This window comes from Anopheles moucheti, chromosome 2, assembly GCF_943734755.1.
Source record: "Anopheles moucheti chromosome 2, idAnoMoucSN_F20_07, whole genome shotgun sequence".
Taxonomy (NCBI): domain Eukaryota; kingdom Metazoa; phylum Arthropoda; class Insecta; order Diptera; family Culicidae; genus Anopheles; species Anopheles moucheti.
This window is the reverse complement of record NC_069140.1, coordinates 49797755-49812490: the sequence shown is the minus strand read 5'-3', so window position 1 is coordinate 49812490 and position 14736 is coordinate 49797755. Positions and strand designations below refer to the sequence as shown.

The 14736-nt window shown below is 42.2% G+C and overlaps 1 protein-coding gene across 1 annotated transcript in view; it reads right to left on the bottom strand.

The window, feature by feature from the left end:
• Positions 1-14511, bottom strand: part of LOC128299423 (high affinity cGMP-specific 3',5'-cyclic phosphodiesterase 9A) — a 128516-nt gene extending 114005 nt beyond the window's left edge. Inside the window, exon 1 of the mRNA XM_053035386.1 lies at positions 14372-14511. The gene's annotated coding sequence lies outside the window, so the exon portion shown is untranslated. The remainder of the gene's footprint in view (positions 1-14371) is intronic.
• Between the last annotated feature and the right edge of the window lie 225 nt (positions 14512-14736).

Sequence of the window (14736 nt, the reverse complement as noted above, 5' to 3'; positions counted from 1 at the left end):
ACCTGGCGGCTTCCTACCTCAACTCGCCCAGTGCCGATGCAAATAGTAACCAAATTTATCATCCACGGCCCATCCAAAAGGTTTGGGGAAGCAACGAGAACAATCGGAACGGTTCTAAAGGGTTGACGCCGCGTGTTCTGCTCATCTGAATATTCACTTGGACCGTCGCGCGATGGGACCGACGCGGTAAACACGTGCTGTATGTGCGAAGTGCACGAGATCCAGCGCGAAACGTCAAACCGTTCGACACGCGGTCGATCGACCTTTGGCTACCGGCCACCGTGCCCAGCGTGTAGATTTGGGTGCGGCGAGTTCGTTCGATCGTTGCTCGTTGCTGTCAACCGCGTCTAGCGAGAAAATTTCACGTGAAATGAGATGGAAAAAAAGAGGAAGGCCAACTGCGGTCAGGGGCCAGTACGCATGGTCGCAGAGCGGACGGAAGTTGAATGTTTTGCTTAGGAAAATTTATTGGCCTATTCCACCGTCCGGACCATAACACTTCGACGCTCTCCCGAGGAAAAAAAACCCCCAACCCTCTTATATCCCGTTGCAGAACTAGCGAGAACGAAATTGGAACGGATGATCATACTCATGCAGCCGCCTATTTTCCGAAACCCAAAAATAAGGCAGCAAAGTTGAAGCGGGTCCAAAATAAACTCACGATGCAGTCGCGACAACGGCACCTAACCCCCGCGGATGCATTCAATCGCAAACGGCCACCATTAGCTATTTCGTGCCGGGGTAGTAACGCTCCTAGAGCCACCTAATCTACAAACACCTGATGCGAATAGTTGGCCCAACAGTGAGTTGGACAAATAAACGACCTACGTATACTTTTTAAACGCGCGCATGGGGGACACCTTTTGGCGTCCGCGGTTGTGTGAAATGTGAGAAATGGATTACTAAAATAAGTTCGCAGCGGTATGCATAATGCAACTGTCAAAATCGTTGCGGTTCACATAAAACAACTGGAATTTGTTGATGTTGATGTTACAATGTAATGGTAGAACGATCAGGGACAGAGAAAGTTAGAATGTGTAGAAGTTTTAAAAAAAATAAATAAAATAGTATATACGTGTAAACGTGCATTGAGCGATGACCACAATTTTGACAGCTGTCAGTTTTAAAAAGAACAGAATACAAAAAAGACAGTGAACGAGTAAGACCGTCAAATCAAAGTGTCCTCGTATTTAACAGGTGGGCTGATAATTGTTTGGCCTAACACATTTATCGCGCTAGAAGATTCAAATCCATATCATATTTCGTTTGTACCAACCTTCAAACGAATTCTGTCCAAATTTGGCAGCACTCGGGCCATAACTTAATGAGCTAGAGCATTTTGTGTGACGCAACTTTTGTGTTTTGAGTAATCATGGAAAAGAAGGAATTTCGTGTGATGATAAAATATTGCTTTTTGAAGGGGAAAAATACAGTTGAAGCTAAAAATTGCCTTGATGAAGAGTTTTTGGACACTGCTCCACCAAAATCAACCATCAAATATTGGTATGCTAAATTTAAACGTGGTGAAATCAGCACTGAAGATCGTGAACACAGTAGACGCCCAAAAGAGGTGGTTACTGACGAAAACATAAAAAAAATCACAAAATTATTTAAAGCAACCGCAATGTGAAGTTGATCGAGATAGCTGACACCCTAAAGATGTCTAAGGAACGTGTTGGACATATCTTTCACGAGTATTTGGATATGAGATAGCTCTGTGCAAAATGGCTGCCGCGTGAGCTCACATTTGACCAAAAACAACGAGTTGATGATTCGGAGCAGTGTTTGGAGCTGTTTCAGCGAAATAAATCCGAGTTTTTGCGTCGGTATGTTACCATGGATGAGTCTTGGCTTCTCTATAACACTCCAAAGTCCAATAGACAGTCTTCCGAATGGACTGGACACGATGAACCTGCTCCAAATCAAGGGAAAACGTAACAATCAGCTGGCAAGGTTATGGCCTCAGTTTTTTGGGATTTGCAAGGAATAATCGTCATCGACTATCTTGAGAAAGGAAAGACCATTAACAGCAAATACTATATCAAGGTATTGGAGCGTTTGAAGGACGAAATCGCCAAAAACGGCCACATTTGAAGAAAAAAAGTTTTGCTTCACCAAGACAACGCACCGTGCCACAAATCAGTGAAAACAATGGCAAAAATTCATGAATTAGGCCACGAAATGCTTCCCCACCCACCGTATTTCGTAGATCTGGCTCCCAGTGACTAACTCCATTTCTCAGATCCCAAAAGGATGTCCTCTGAGAAGAAATTTTCGTCAGATGAAGAGGTGTTCGCCGAAACTGAGGCCTTTTTTGAGACAAAGGACAAATACTACTACAAAAAGGGTATCGAAAAATTTAAAGACCACTAAAATTGGTGTATCGCCCTTGAAGGGACGTATGTTGAATATAAAAAAAATAATTTGGCCAAAAAAAGTGTTTTACTGTCATAGGCCAAACAATTATCAGCCCACTTGTTAATTGATTTTAAAAATGTCTCAATTAAATAGGAAAAATTCAAACAATTTCAAGATTAACTTACTATCTTCAATTCGACATTACTACACATCCAATCCAATTAACGCATCCAACAAGGAATGTCACAAATTAATCGTTCCTTTTAGCAGAATCTCTTGCCCCCAAATGTGTTTGGATAATCGGCATCGTTAAACGCCTACAAATAATTGGACACCGGTCTCGTTAGCCCTTGTCTCCCAAACCCCCGGTACCTACTGTCTCGGATCTAACACGTCCCGTCTGCCATACACTATTGCCGACCGCAGTCTTGGTTTGTTTTAGCCAACGAAAATCAAATAAAGCGAACACCTGACCGCAGTACACAGCAAACGTCTGGCCACGCGAGTACTGGATAAACAAATCCCATCGGGGAGCCGCCTGTACGCTGGCCAGTAGTGCTTCTGTATCCGGAGATCATGGAAGGTTTATATCGGGGAAGAAGGCTACCGATGAAACCATTAATCACGGTACAATTAATGGCACAGACACACGCGTTTATATCCACCAAAACAAGAACCACAACAAAAAAACGGACAATTTCATTGGCCAACCACAAAGACAACCACCGGAAAACCGAAATGGGGACCGAGGATGGGGAGGGTTTGGCTATAAGACTTTGCTGAACTTGGTTCGCAGAAAATGATTTTTCCCGATGGATCGGATGGGGATGTGAGCGAAGTTGATGATTTGCAAGCAAACATCAGCGCGCTACTCCCTCACACACACCCGAAATCTGTTTCGTTTCGCACCATTACCCCCCAGCTCATGATCATCTCAATGGCAAACAAATTCACGTGCGGCTCATTCCAGAATCTGCTGCGGCGATACCAAGTAAACATCGAACAGCACGACGAAAAAAAAAGCAAAAAAGAAAATGAAATCCATGATTTCTTTTTTTTTTGTTTTGCACAATCAATTGATCCTACACAAGCGAATACATTGCAACAGCGTAACAGCGAAGGCTTAAGGCTAACGAATGTAGCTTCGTTGCATACTGCACTGCATCCGCCATTTGTGGTCGAGCAAATGCGTGCACAATGAAAATGCATTGCTGACGCACACGTGCCACGGAAACTCATTTGACCTTTTTTTTTTTTTTGCACCGCACCAAACCGTGAGCGTACCGGGATGATAAATGATTGAGTTTGTGCCATACAATTTTTCCTTCCGCACCGCTGTGAAACGACCGGTTGTTGCCCGGCATTTGCTTGCTCCACCACTCCACCACAAATTGTGATCGTTTGGCATGCCGATCTGGACACCTTCGGAACAGCGTCATAATAATGGAGCAAAGTTTAAAACCGGAGAAGAAGAAAAAAACCGTCGACGCCACCCAATCATCATCAATCATGGTGGCTGATGGATGCTGCGCTCATACGCTGTCGAGCGGGGTGTAAAAGGTAGCCCAAAGGTGCCTAATAGATGTCAAACATGGGCCATCTCGTCGGGCATCGCTCGTAACGCTTCGTCACAACATCCACCAAATGCAAGGCACCTCACCGCACGTCATCGATAACATGTTAAGCTAAAATCGCGATCAATATCTTAGGAATGGTTGCAACGCTACCAATGCGGGAAACCGTACACCTCTCCGAACAATCACACCATACGGGTAAGGATATCTGCTATCTGGTCAGGCGGAAAACGGATCCAACCGTATCAGGTATCCTTCGCCTTCGATTGCTAAAAGGAAACAAATACCCTGGAGCCAGGGCCAGCCAATAATGATGCCAGTAAAATGGGGCGGGAGATGATGTGATATATTTCCGTTTCCGGAAGTCATACACCGACATACGCACCATTTTATCGCCCCTTCAGCTTACACTCCGAATGCTAAATGAATGGGTCTCCATGGTCCCGGTTGCGTGTTTTCCGCACATGCAATGCCAACTCTCAAGGAAAATGCCACTGTACAGCCCTGTAGCCCCACTGTACATATATATATAGGACGCTAGGAGGATCCTTTTCCTACCGAATCATTACCGCAGACGGCAAGGACTTGCTGTCAGTGATTGTTTAAATCAACGTGCAAGTGGTCTAATCCTGTTAATAGAATCACTATAAAGGATAACATAATCATTACCTTTGCTTTCTCTTTCTCTCTCTCTTTCTCTCTCTCTTATCCTGTGTTATGTATAAAAGAATATGCAATCATTCCAAGAAATATAACACTCACTAGACAACGTGGGTGTTTTGGATGTAGTTCGCCATCGCACGATAGGACCGATACTTAATTCCTTTAGGGCTGAATCTTGTTTGTTTCAAAAAACCATAGCGTGGTCGTATTGCTAGGAAAACAAAGCTGAAGAAAGCCAGCAAATGACGTGCTATTTGGAGTTGTATTGCCACACCAGAAGTGTAGTGTTGTATTCTACAATTCAGAAACAAAAAAATCGTTTCTGATAACGATCAGCTACAACAAAAATTGTAGCTGGTAAGAAAATACTTACTTTTACTATTAATTTACAAAAAAAACTATTTACAATCTACTTCACAACGAAGTTCGTGGATGTAACCATACGATAGTAGTAAAACAGGCAGTAGTAAACAAGAGTCTAGCAATAGACAGGATGTAGCAAGCATACTTAAACTTGCCAAGGGATTTGGCATTCATTACCAGTGGTTTGCCTACACCATTTTGTCTTAAGTCATTTTGATTGGTACACCAATTTTCATCATATTAATTCTGGGAGGTTAACCAATTCTAGTAGCGTAGTCAATGCATGCACGTTACGTAGACTCCACGGTTGGAGCTATGGATTCGAAGGCAAAGGTTTATCAGATTGCACTCTGCCCTCAGTCATCGTCTGTGGATGGGGATGGAGATATCTCCCCTCGATCACGGAAGACATCGCCCCTCACATTGCATCGATCACCGGAAGAGAACACATAGCGGAAGAAGACAGGAAGATACATCCTGTGGGAACACCGGCTATACCTCCAGTTTGTGGCACCGTAGTGACTGACGACATTGGTTGACGACAAGCTGATTGACCGATGGGACGATAACGAATTAAGGCAGAGAATATCGGGCAGGAGTCGAAAAGCGAACTCTAGTTTCGTGACATCGAATTGAAAATCTTCGATCACGAGGAAGCATAATATACGTATGTTTTCTACAGTACCAACTAAAACAATATTTAAAACATATTACAGGACTTCGAAATTGTTTATAAAGTGAGTATGCTTTAACATGAAAAACGCTTGATCGTTTTACTGTTGAATAATGCGCGCGTTATAGTTTAGAAAATTCAGTAAAGCTGTTTTTGTTCGACTATCAATTGCCTCGTTTATCATGCTCGTTAACGCCAATCGGGAAACATTACTCGTTATATTCTACGTATTACGGAAACCCTTGTGTATTTGAGTGTGTTACGGCCAACTGAAAATTCAAACTGACATAAGGCGTGTTAGGAGTGACAGTTGGTTTTAGTTAGTTGGGTATTTTGGAAACGGTCAACGGGAGAGTGTAGGAGAGTCAGTTGCGAATAGTTAGAGCTAGGAAGCGGCAGCTAGGCCAAGGAACTGGACTAATTTTTGAATCTATTCAATTCTATTATATTCTATTCTACCTTTGTATTACATCATTGTTCTCTTTTCGTGGCAAAAGTATATTACAAAAAATCTAAAAACCGTGGTGTAACAGTGTGTATTTGATTTGGTCAGGAAAGTGAAGATAGAAAATTATCAACCTTTTCCAAAAGAAGTCCGTTCACATCGTCGAAATCCAGCTTCAGGCCCACAGATACCTCTTTATACCTTTCTATTTCTCTTTCTCCCTATAACGCTTTCATCCTTCCACAAGAAGCCACTTTCCATTCAATGTGATCACATTCATCGTGAGTTTTTTCAGGATGTTTTCTCAATCTTCAAATATCTCAAGAAGTCAACTTCCACACCACAAAATACGAATTCTCTTCTATTAGCTGTTCACAGAGATCTTCAAAAAATAGTTAACTTTACTTCATTAAGTAAACTCTATTGCTATTGTAAACTCTATATTGCTTGTTAACTTAATGCTGTTAGGCAGTGAACGTGTAAAATGTCACCGACAATAAATTATACATAACGACTTGTTTTACAACCTAATTTGTTGAAGTTCAAACAGCCCACACTAAGCTAATACTTATGACATCCACATCTTGTATGACAACTATCGTCATGACATTAATCGAAAGTTAACGACATGTTTACATTTTGTATACATTGTTTAGGTTGTAATGTCATTACAATTAGTTTCTTCCTGCTTTCTCGAGACAACAGTCGTAAGGGATTAATATGTAATTTACCAATGCGTTTGCCTGTGCCAAGCGCTGTGCAACGTGTGATGTCTCGTGAACCTAACGGACGAACCGTTGCTGGGGCGATATTAATATTCAATTAAATGTTTCACCGTGAGTAGCAACCATCGCTGTTAAGCGCGCGTGTGTGTGTGTGTGTGTATTCTTTCCGCATGATCACATATTTTCTTCGCGATAAGTCTTCGTTGAATAGTAGTGACTGTCGTTTTATCCCTTCAGGCTTCAATCAAAAAATCGCACCGATAACAATCTTTCCGATCATTCCCGGCAGTCGCGAATATGATCGCAGAAGCAGAAAAAAGAAAGAAAAAAAAAGGTAGGGATAGGGAGACGAATACACTCGTAACTCTAAATGCACCGTTCAGGTTCGATAAACCAGATTCCGCGAGCGGGGAAACTCTTTGCCAATGGTTTCATTCCCACCGTTCTCGGGCCAAGGTTGCTCCAGTACTGCTGGGGCTGCTCTGTGCCAATGTGAAGGCCATGTAAACGACCTTCGGAACGGTTGCTTCGGTTAGGCTTTGCTCGTACCGAAAGGGGAAGATTAAGCACATAATGCCAGGAGAGAAATAAAATGAGCTGATCGATAGTATAAACGTACGGACTCTTAACGAGAGTCTCAGGCAGTGAACTTGTTTAACTTTCAAACTAAAAGAAGAGTATTAATAAAAATATAAAACTATTATTATTTATGCTTTTGTAATTAAAACTATATTTTATAATATTTTGAAGCATAAATGCAGAGCTTGTAGAATGTATTTATGCAATCGTTCTTTTTTCACGAAGTTTTTTTTAAGGAGAACTGAAAATAGTTTATATAGTGCCAAAAAAGTAAACACAGAAATTATGTCATGCAAAAATTAATTTCACATTGTTAAAACCCTCAAAAGATCAATGTTTGATGTAGTAACAACTTTTCCGGTATTTTTTAAAAAAATATTTTTCTGACAAATGATTGTTAATAAGTTCCTAATTATTAATTCCACTGAACATTTTCTATCGTAGTAATTACATTCTATCAAATTTTTTGGGGGTTTCCGTACTGCGGTATGTCTAGTTGTCCAGTTGGTTAGGCTATTTTGGTGTCTTTCTGTTCCCTTAGCACGGATCCATACGCACCTATAATTAAACCTTAAACAACATAATGGTGGAACGTCTATTGTAGTTTTGAAAATTAATTTACACATCATAACCACTACCAATAACTTTCCCCATCTCAGCCCTACTAGCAGCAAAGGGAAGCACGACGTAAAATGCAAAATCTGACGCCCAATGAGCTGCGGCACCAACGAGCTGCCCACGTCCGGAACAAACGGACACCGGTACACACTTTCAGGGCACATTCCAACGACGGGATGACGCGACATGACGGCGACGCGATGACCAGAGTGAAAAATTCCGCGAAGAACTTACGCTAACGGAAAGCCTAACGTGAGAAGCACGCATACACCATTCCGGAACCCTTTGACAAAAAAAAACGCACACACACACACACGCAATAACAACAACAACAACAACTGGTTCAGGTTGTTCAACAACATCCTACCGGCATGGTCCGCAAACAACCCGAGAGCAAGATCATCTCACCTTCTCAATCGCTCCCTACCAATCTCCCCATTGCAAAGGTTCATGCGTATGGAATGGCACGCTGTACCAAACTGGTCGACGACGGTGCTGGAAAAAAAGTGTCCGCCCTTTTGCAGACGACACAACCAGGGCACGCGCGATAGGGTAAAATTTTCCACCTGTGCCACCAATCGTTCGGTTTTATGCGCCAGACAGACATGTGCGTGTCAGGCCGGGGCGCTCGTGTATGGCCCTTGTCGATCAATCAAAGATGCGTTGACAAACGGTATATAGACCCGTTACAGGAACCCATATGGATCTCACTGGGCAAACGGTAAATGTAATCCAATACACTACACATACGCTTTGCATCAGAAAGGTGCAATGACGCCTTTGATAGATGACTTATTCGAACACTTATTGGTACCCAGGGACAACAAATGTTTGCAACAAATTCTCATCCATTTTCACTGCACGGTACATTACAATCGACGGCAGAGCTTTCCATGAAAGAGGCACCGAAAAGCTCACTCGTAAAATCCTTTTGGATCATCGAGGCAGAACGATCGGGTTTGTCGGTAATTTTAAGACATAACTTTATAAAGAATCCTCTCAAAATCATGAAACGTAGCATGGACATACCTTTGGGACTCTGGACGACTAATAAACTAATTTACGAGCTAAGGCGTCCGGGTTCATTTAATAACATGACCAGAACCAACCGGAGTCTGATCAACCTAGGAACAGATTTAGCGACCGTAAGGAGAACCTAGCTTCAAGGGACCTTTAGCACCGAGGTTTCTAACAAGTAGCAAGCCTTTTTTTCAATTATGCCCAACTCCTCACTCCAACTGCTATCCTGGAATTGGCTTAAAAATCCCGTGTAATTTCCCATTTACCGAGGTCCCAGCTTCTAGAGACCATAGGCAAGACTCGACCCAACTTCATGAAACCCAAATTCATCTTCCCTATCGTCTGTGCGTACTTCTGTTGTGCCTTTCAATTCGAATGCTTTTAGCAGTCATGTTCAATAGCAGTCATTGTAAGAGTTGTCGCACGGGCATCCCTTATGACGAGGACGTTGGGTAAACTATTTTGTGTTCACCGGGATGTCCCCTGTTCGTGAATATTACGTTCTGACGTTATGTTTAATGAATTATAAATATTCGATCTACGCGAAAAACTAAACATTTGATCGCTGGAACAACAGGATGTTGACGAACACGACATCGCAAATGTCACAAAACATGCTGTTCTCCAAAACATTTAAGTAATACTGACATTATCGTACATACAGCTTGTCATGGTAGGTTAGCAGTAAAGCTAAAACCCCTTCTTCTCATTTACAACTAATTGTGTCTGTTTTTAATCACGAAAGAGCCGTAAACCGTGCAAGTAAGTTGCCTATAATAATAACAGCACAATCAAGCTCTTAAAAAACCTGACGCTGGACATATGGAGTTATGACTGACTTGGCTTTAATTAAACATATCAAATTGAAAGCCATTTAATTTCGAAATGCAAAATATCACAGCACATTTGCTTATTAACCAACAATGCCAACAACTATTAGTGGTAGTGGTAAGGTCAGCTTTACCCCTTCGATGGATACCCAAATCCGGAACATTGCGAAAAAGTATTATTAACACAAAAGCTAAAACACTTTGTGCGGTACACCCTGGTACAATATGTTTCATTCCGGCGCGGTAAAAGAACAGTATCTTACGGAAGGATACATTCATATCTGCCGCCTACATAAAGGTATCCACGCTTAAAATGCTGCCCAACTTCCTTCGCAAGACAATTAACAAGCAAATACTTGCTCCGATAAACGCATTGCAAAAGGTTGTGAAAACATTATTTTAAGGCAAAAAAATAACATGCATTTGATCAGATTAATCACTTTTCAAGCAGAATAGTTAGTAGAAATATATTTAAATTAGAACGTACGCGATTTCTTTTAACACGATCTTTTTCTTTCGACTTTTGCGAACAGAATCTTCTAGACCTTCGAGGGAAAAGGGCGCATTGACGAAACAAACGTGCTGCGCTCGGAACCGCAACATAAGTCGCACGAAAGTTTGGTGACAACATATATGGCCAACCTTCTAGATAAGACCTACAACCCACAGCTAGCACAAACAGCCGTGGACACAAACAGGCACGATCAACGCGTAGCAGCTGCTCGGTGGTTGTCGGTTTGGTCGACGATATGCTGTGCCATTTTTACTGTTTTCCATTTCAGCTGCTTATCGGTGACATCCAACTATTACGTTTGAATGGTTAAGAAGATGGTTGAACCCATAAAGTTGACCGAAGCGATAACCGGGAACCGCTCGTCGAGATAAGATGCATATAGCTGACTATTTTTACATTTGGAAATATCCAAGCGGATTAAAGAACTTTTTTGTTGATGAATGCTTTTCCACTGCCACACGAACAAATTTACCATCCTTCCCATCTTCTACACGTCACGTCAGACAACAGTACGTCTCAAAATTTAGGTAGCTATAGTAAGGAATTGAATTAAAAAAAAAAGAATTCTATAGTCGACTATCGTTGAAAGTTTTTGAAAATCTTCACCCTCAAAATATGGGTCCGCCCTCACCGATGGTCCCTTGATGGGAACTTAGTGTTAATTGCGTTTGCGTAAATCGTGACGCTGCTAGCGTACGCGATCGCCGCACAGCTACACACGCAGCTAGAGGACTATTTATTTATTTACTCACAATTGACTGATTTATGCGACCGCGTTCCGTTTATTCTGTGGCAACGAAGTGGGTGATGCCAGCTGCCCCAGATCGGTGCGCGATAGAGGTTGCGTTGGAAGAAGGTTCCCGCGAGGCACCCTGGAGCAGAGTTCGAAAAACTATACCAGATAAAGAGCGATCGGGCAGTACTTTCAGATTGTACAACTAAACTATTGTGTAATAAATAAATTTTTAACAAACAAAAAAAAATGTGTCAATTGCAATGCCTTTACCGAGTTTGCAAGGGGTCCCATTATCTGTACCGACACTTTCAACGATTCCATTGCAATTTATCACCTACATCAAAATCATCACCAACCTGCAATGATATCAGGTCCAACCGGTGCTGATATTAAAATATAAACATGTGTACCAAAATCGTTAAAAACACACACACACACACATATAATAAAAGCAACCAACACGAACCAAACGAAACTGAAACCATAAAACGAAATGAGGCCGATGGTGACGATCGAAAATACGCAGCCACCAAACAACAAATTGTTCACCCAAACGAGCGCGATCACCGAGCGCACCAACGAGCAATGTATTTATTTAAATTCATTAACGCACGAAGAAAATCGTGCCGGCGGGCGTTACAGTTGGCGCTCGGTTGGCCTTCTATTTGTTTTCTTCGTCAGGTCTGTCCCTTTCACGAAGGTGCAATAAATGCGGAGTGCACCATTTCACACACATCTCGCCCGAACGTTCGGTTGACGGTTGAGTCTGAAGCAAGTGCATTTTACACATCGTGTGCATATGATCGATCCTTTACCTTATGCTTTACTTTTTTTCCAAAGGGATCCATTCAATATCACACATCGTGAAACAATCATCATTTCCCCAACTCACTTCATCTTAAACGGTGTTTGGGTGTGTGTGGAGAAACATGATTAGCTTCGAACAGCAAGATGCAACATATCATGCGTACCATTCACACTACTACCAACGTAAGTCGCACATCTGCGCACATCCAAAAATACACCTTGCTAATAAAGTGCACAAATACGACAGGGTCATTTTTAGCAAACGGGAGATAGAACCGTACAAAGGTGTGAATAAGATTCACGAGTGATCCACATTTTCCATTCAGTGAACAATGTTTGTCGTCGTCTATCTTGGCTACGAGATTGAGCGTAAGGTTTCGCGCGATCGATGTTAGCTTATCGTCTAGATTATCTTTCTGATGACTCAATCAATTTGCTACAACAGCCTGCACAAGGTGTCGCTTAAGGAGGTTAGGCATCCGCTTAAAGAGGTTAGAGAGGCCTAGAGAGCACGTGTAGAGAGATATCCGCAATGTTAAGATCTTCCAGTATTTGGGCTCTTGTTTTCGACTGTAGAACCTGCCTGACAATTCTTTATTTTCTTTACCCAAATAGGATTTAATGCCAGGTCTCTGATCGCATAACACTACATCACCGAGCAAGTGGCAACAAGCAACAAATACTTCCCGACTTATTCGATTGTTACAACGTGTCGTGTTGATTTTGAAGATTAATATAATTAACTGTCCCAACTTCATCTCATAGTTTCCACTCACCGGTCTGAGACGATACCCCCACAGAGGCAAATGTTACTGGTGATAATTAGTTAAAGTGAAACAGAATTCAACCGAGAGCACGATAAGTAACCATATCTAATTGAGATGTTAGATACGATTTGCATAAAGTGTCTATGATTTATTTTACTGTTTGTCGCAGAATTTACCCTGTAACATATATAAAACGAACTAAAAATTCAAGAATGTTGCAGTTGTAATCAATAACATCGTTGCCACCAGCTGATCCTGCTTATCCAGGAGCCAGGACAGCTGCTCGGAAGATGCACCCAAGATGTCTTGCGATATCAGTTCGATGGACAGGACTTCACAAAGAAGTAAACAGTCCACAAGCATGCGACGAATCTGTAGTACTGTCTAATAATGAGTTTATTGTACAGATAATAGTGCCCTCGATCGTAACCGTTTCAAGTAAATTGGGCTACTAGCATTACGTACTAGAACGCCTCTTAAAGGGATAGTACCCTTGCAAGTTTTAAAACCATTTCTTTGTAGTAATATGTCAGTCATTCCGTTCCAGGTAGAAAAGCGAGCGGCAATGCTCCAAGTAAAACATACAAAACCGCAACCACAACTATCTGCGAACCATGCTTTCAAAGTTGATAGATTAAAGGAAATCCGGACCTTCCGGATAGGGGTAATTGAAGTCAAAGAAAATTAAAAATAGCAGGCCCAGGTTGGCCTGATCTTCTCAGGTTGTAGTGACACTAAAGAAGAAAAAGACGAAGAAGAAGAAACGGAAGGAAAAGGATAAGAATAAGAAGAAAGGAGAAGAGAAGAAGCCGAAGAAGAAGTATGGAAAGAAAGTATGGAAATGTTCTAACTTCAACGGGTTTTTAAATGTCCATCGATCAACAAATTACTGTCAAAACACGCTGCACGCAGATGGCCAAAGGAGTTACTCAATATGAGCCAAAAAATAGTTGTAGTAGTCACAAAATAACACCAAATAAAAAATTGGTGTTTCATTTTTGTTAAGATAATTTTTTTTTAACTTCACCAGTGTGTACTACCCCCGCTTAAAAAGAAACAACGAAAAAAGGGTCAACCAATATGTAACGGGATACAATCGATTCCGTTTAACATATCCCCTTCCGTTTCAGCTGGGGTTAGAATTCGTTTAAATGCGTTAGAACTACCCCCCATCAATAGCAATAAGCCAATGAGAAGAAAGAACCGAAGCGCAGTATCAGCAGCAGCATTAGCACCAGGGAGGGAGAAAGTTGCTGGGCGTAAGAACAAACCGGTTCAACCGTGGGGTGCAACGTGTTGCATCGGTTAGTTGCATACGCTAAGCATTCACGATCAACCATCACCATCACCAATATCATTGAGACGCAGTTGGCGCCATCCGTTCGAACGCTGCTTGTAATAATATACATTCGGTCACATTCGATCTATCTCAAAATGCGTCTCGAACACACGAACGACGACGACCTTGCCACCGTCCCACCACCGTCGTTGCATTCTAACCGCGCCCCTGCCTCGGTCGGTGCTTTCTCCTTCACTCGGCTCCCTACCCCGTTGAAAGACGAAGACCGAAGTGCGGATGCTGTATCCAGGTTTCATTCCCTGTTCGCAACCATTCTCGTTGGAATGATCATGTTACAATCATATGCCCGCCGGCCCATACACACCCACACAGACACATTTCGCACTCATCCCTACCTACCTTGCTTTGGTTGTTTGTATTGTTGGTACTTCTTCTGCGTCTTGCGTTGCAGCCTACAACAAAACCGCCCGCTCGGATCCGGTTCCGTTCGGTTGATCGTAACACTGCGGATGACCACTTTGGAGAGTGGATGCCATCCGGATGAAAACAGAGAAACCGAAGTGATCTTCACGCTTCGCACTGGGCACAGTTTACTAGATCGCTAGACAAAAAACCTAGCATCGTGCTCTCGTGGGTAAGTGGGAAAGAGCGAAAGAGCGTGAGAGAGAGAGAGAGAGAGAGAGAGAGAACGTGATAGCACACAGTTGATAAGGGTACGCGTTGATAAGCTTCTTATTTTACTTCTCTCCAAGAAAGCTGCTTTC